The following is a 5,895-nucleotide window of genomic DNA, read 5'->3' as shown; positions in this document are numbered from 1 at the left end:
TTTTACTCGAGCAAATTATAGAATATAAAATCTAAAAATAATGTAATTAATTATTTATTTTAAAATTTTTGCTAGCATGTCCCCAAAAAAAAATTTTGCTAACCAGTTAGTTGTAAAATAAATTTAAACAATTATTATTTTATTTAAATTTTTCTGTACATTAGAAATCTTTTAATTTATATATTTTTTAATACAAGGCATAAACTTCCTTATTCGTGGTCATTGCTCGCCGCCCATCGTAAGTGATCGCCCAAATCACTAACACCAATGAGAACTGACAATTCAACCAAAGAGTCATCAAATTATTGTCAATATTATAGAATGTTCCTTCTCCAAATTTGAACTGCTAATCACCATTAATTTTTAACTTAAGGACTACAAATTATTCTATTCAAACAAATTTATAATATTTGTAGCTTTAACCCCAGTTTAATCTTTAAACCATTAGACTCTTCTTCTTATTGTTCAATGACTAGTCTAGCTCTCAAATCTTGCTAAAAAAAGAAAAAAATTATAACATTTGACTTTATATATCCATTATAAGATCATTTGGACTAATATATACCATATAGTTTTATTTGAAGAAATATCCCCAAAGTCCTTTTTGGATAATAATGAACTTGTGATAGCAATATAAGGCATAATCATTAATAATAATGTGGAAGTTATAACTTGATTGTTGCTCAAACATCTATCTTCCAAACACCATCATCATTTTCTAAGCATGATATCTCTTCAACCTCGAGTGATCCCTTTGTTATAAAGCCTCACAAATAAATCTTTAAAACAAACAATAAGTTAGTGTTCAGAATTTTCTTTTAGTTATACAAATTTGAATGAAATCATCACCACTTCCGATGTTGACTGAACTATGTTATAATAGGAAAGAGACAAAAAAGAACCATATTTAAATGAGGTTTATATATTATCTATTAATTTTCATGCATTGACAGATATTGCTTTTGCAGTATGTTACAATAGTCTTGTTGCGGATTAGAATATTTGTGGAGGTAAAGTAAGAGAATTTTTTCATCTTAGCATTACACGGATATCCAGCACACAAAAAGATAACTTAAAAATACCAGAATTTTTTACGTGTAAAATCCTAAAAACCGGAAAAAATCACGGGTCACGCCCAATCGAAATGATTCCTCTATTGTTTGAACGGGTTACAAAGAATGTCTCTTCCCTAAACTTGAAGACGGTCAAATGACAGTAGTTCAGGAAAGTGGGTTGAACATCGTGTGAATGTTCGTTAGTTTATAATGATGACAGTCGAGCAGAAGTCCGACTATGGTAGAGCGAAAGTCCGATGACAATTGGGCAAAAGTCTGGTGAGGGCCAGTGGCCAGGTGGAAGTCCGGCGATGGTCGGTGGTCAGACTGTGGTCAAGGAGTCTGGTAGCAAGAGAGCTCCTGGATTTCTTTTCCTCTCTTCTTTTCTCTCTTGCTTGTTTCCCACTTTCAATGAAGAATGATGAGTCTATTTATAGTTTTCTTGGAATGACATGACTTGTAAATAGGGAGAAAATCAATGGTATGTTGGGAGTGTGTCAATGGATGGTTGATATTAACTCCCTTAATCATAGATCATTTATCGAGCATTTAAGAGTCTTGATGCAGTCAAAATTTAGCAATCTTGGGCTCATTGGATTCATCTCGTTGAGCCACATGATTTGACTATAAGTATGTCACATTCGTATAGCATTTGGTAATCCAATTAATGTTATGAAGCTTTTAAGTAAGCTTTAGGTTCATTCAGACTCAGATTTATCTGAATTTGGTGTTGTTGGGCTTATCTCCTTAAGATGTTTAGTTTGACTATAAGTTTGCTAAAATTAGAGTTCTGATGAGCTCGAAATTAATTTTGGGAGTTTTCAATTTGAATTTGTTTCGAGATTTATGCCCGATCAAGATAATTTTTTGATGATATATTAGTTGTCCCTCTATTTTTAAACATCAAAGCTCGCAGAAGCTCAAAAATATATGTCAAAGTTTTCAATAAACTTCAATAGCAAAAATCTAATTTATGGGCACTTACAAGGCGCGACCGTTCCCCGGACGTCAACGTAGACTTTCTCTCGGGTGTCATGAACCAAGTAAAATACCCTTAATTATAAATTTAGCATGTTATGGATTTGTTGTATTGATTGGGATGAAACTGTAATATCAAAATATGCTCCAGGATCGTCCAGGACGATTAGTTGAGAATTTGCTCCAGATTTTGCCCAGATTTGTTCCAGGTGTTTTCCTGTAGGCATCGTCCAGGCCGATCGAGGACATCGGCCAGGCCGATTGGCACTGTTCAAAATATCGGCCGGAAAATAGTTCTGGGAACCGTCCAGGACGATCGAATTGGTCTGATCGTTATGCTATAAAAAGGGAGTTATAAGGGGCCTGGATCCTATGAGATTCAGTCAGTGTCTGGGAAGGGAGGCATAAGGGGCCGGAATCCGTAGAGATTCCGTCAGTGTCAGGGCATTTAGCTATGAATTAAATATATGATATCTGATTTGATATGATTCTGATTTCCGTATCTGTTCTGTAAGCAAGTCTGATTCTGATTTCCATACGATATGAATCTGATTCTGATCTGTATGATATGATTTCTGTCAATTCTGACATATGATCTGAATTTCTGATTTCGGTACGATTCTGATTCTGTTGATCTGATAGGTCTGATCTGTTCTGTTTCTGATTTGATACGACTTCTGTTTCCGTACAGTTCTGTTTGCTTTGATATTTGTTCAGTTCAGTTCTGTCTGATTTGATCTGTCCGTATCTGTTTTGATTTAATCTGTTTCGTTCTGATCTGTCCGATTTGATATCTGTCCGATTCTGTTCTGATTTCTGTACGGATTTGGCTGATGTGTTTGGTTTTGAGATTCTGAGAATTTTGATTGGAGGTTTGTTGCTTTGCTGAGCTGTTGAGCTCACTCTCATTTTCTGGTGGTTTTCAGGTTCTGGGAAAGGGAAGGAAGTCCAGGACTAGAGTTCAGAGTTCGATCTATGATAGGTACTTTTGTACTTTTAATTTTTGTACGGTCATGGCTTTTCTTCTGTATTTCTTCTGTTAGCCATGTACCGTATTTGTAGATGACAGAAACTTATTGAGAAATTTTGCTTCCAAACTTTAAATTTATTGAAATTAAGTTTAGAGGCTCCGTTTGGCTTTGAATATATCAAAATTGAGTTCAAAATGACAAAAATGATTCTGGGGACTCCAAAAACTTCAAAATTAGTTTGTCTAGGCAAAAAATAAGTTCCTAATGCTATTTGGTGACCGAATTAGTCAACCGATCGACTGGCCACCTGCTCTTGCAATCGCGGCCTGCGCTGCTTAGTTGTGGAAATAAATTCAAAAAAATTTTAAAAAAAAAATTTGAAAAAAATTTAAACAAATTGAAAAAAAAAAATTCTATAAGCCTCTTTACTCTCTTTTTCACATATAAATTCCCCCTTAGGGGTATGGGAAGATTGTGCCTTTTCTCCTTTTCCTTTTTTTTTTCAATCTTCTTATAATAGAGGTCTTCCAATATCTTGAATAAGTGATATCTCCTATCAAGTCTCAGTACCCCTCTTTGCATAGAAAGAACCTATCCTTCCCTCCACCTTGATCTCCCTCATATTCATTCATATATTAGAGACTATCCACTATTTTTAGATAGGCGAAATGTCTTATCTAATTTAAGTGTCCCTCTGTATACAAAAGTCTCGGTGCCCCTCTTTATATAGTAATTTTCTCATATTTATGCACAATAAATCATGCATTAATTCCTTTCATACATAAAACAAAAAAAAAAATTTCTTACGATTATTAAACAGAGCTTGATCATGGGTGTATAAAATTAACTAAATTTGATGTGTGTATGTGCACGATAGTTATGTGATTATTATTTCCCTACCCTTGCATGATTGCCCTCTAAGTACTTTATAACTTATAATTAAATTTGTTCAAAAAAAACTATGACATATCATTTGCCTTATCATAGTATTTTAAGAAGATTTAATGGGGATATTTTTGTTAAGTGAAGTTCTGTGTTTGGATAATGGTTTAAACCAAATACTTGGAAATTCATCACTTCCATTGCATATATATTTAGGTCACATGATTGTTGTATTGTGATGTGTTTATATATGTATGTCAAAGGGTTAGCCTGACCAAGATTCAATCCTATCAAGTACTAGTACCAATTAAGGACAATAATTAAGGATAATATCTAGATAATTTAGAATAATCCTAAAAAAGTATACACGAGGCAAATAAGGGTGAAACTATGAAATATTGAACTTAATGACATTATGAATATTAGGTTTTAATTTCAATGAATTTGGACTTCATTTGGTGAGAAAATTAAGCATATATATATATAAGGGTCGGGTTCGGGTTGAACAAATCAACTCGTTTTAAAAATCGAGTCGTCGGGTTGACCCAGCAACCCGAAATTGACCCAAAAGTGACACGAAAACTCATATTTGACCCGAAAACCCGAGGTCGACCCGTTTTGACCCGATTTTGACCCAAAAATTAGCAATTTTAGATCAAATTTGGGTCATTCGTGTCGGGTCGAGTTGACCCGGACCCGAATCGGGTCGGGTTCGGGTCAGGAAACTTGACCCGTTTTTAAAAACGGGTCAGGTTCGGGTTGACCCGAACAGTGCCGGGTTAGTTTCGGGTTCGACCCGCTGACCCGAATTGACACCCTGACCTTTAAGGGGTCTAAAACTTCAAAAAATTACAATAAACATAAATTAAATTTAAAAATACAAATAATTGCTCAAATTTTTAATAATTAAACATATAATCCAGGAAAATTAAAATTCCTATCACCAGGCATCAAAATGGGCTTTAATTTAATAACTAAAAAAATTAATAATTAATTAAAGTAAATAATTAAAAATTATTTAAAAATGACAAATAAATTCTAGACTCTTGAAAACACTCTTATAGGTCATTCCTGATATTTAGGAGAGATTTCAAGAGGTTTGGAGTAAGTTTGATGCAAAGATAAGAAAAACCTCCCTTAATTAAATAATTCAATTAAGTGTCCAAACTTAAAAAAAATCATAATTAATTGTAAAAAACTCCAAATTGAGCAAACTTAAAGACATTAGACTTCTCTCATGATTTAATATTTTTGAAAAATACCAAACTTCTAGAATTCAGTAAAAATAAGAAAGTCAACTCTTTGGTTAACCTTAGTTCAAAAAACAAATTAAATACGAAATGTGAAAAATTATAACTATTTGTAGAAAATTTCAAATCCAGCAAACTTAATATCATTTTACTTATATGAAGATCTAATATTTATTAAAAATAAGAAAACTCTTTAAATTATTATAAATAAAAAAGTCATAAAATGAATCCTTTAATTAATATATTAAAATATTTCACAAAATATAAAAATTCAATAAACCAACTAAATTTGCTGAATTTGTTAAACAAAATTTAATTAGAAAGTCAACTCTTTGACGAACCATTAAAAAGGACTATTTATTAACTTAAACAAAATAAATCTTAATTAAATAATGTTAGTTACTACTGGGTAACTCGGTCCTATGAGATTATTAAGTTTAGCCCCAATAAGAGTGAAATAAACCTCACGACCCTAATATAAATAAAGGTAGTTATCATCTATCAAATAAAATTTATTCTAAAATGAATATTAAAATACTAACATTTAAACTCAAAGTAAAATTCCCTCGGCCTAAAAACAAATAGAGTAAAACACTAGAAAATCTCAAACAATAACTCATTTAGGACACATCCAAACTACATAGCCTGATGCACACACTATAGATGACCTGGTAAGACAATCACCTCTAGGTTTAGACTAGACCGATATTTCTTTATACTTGCTTTCTGTGTGACATGAATTTCTCATGGATATGGTTG

This window comes from Dendrobium catenatum, unplaced genomic scaffold, assembly GCF_001605985.2.
Source record: "Dendrobium catenatum unplaced genomic scaffold, ASM160598v2 fragScaff_scaffold_621, whole genome shotgun sequence".
Taxonomy (NCBI): Eukaryota; Viridiplantae; Streptophyta; class Magnoliopsida; order Asparagales; family Orchidaceae; genus Dendrobium; species Dendrobium catenatum.
Note: the sequence above shows the minus strand (reverse complement) of the source record.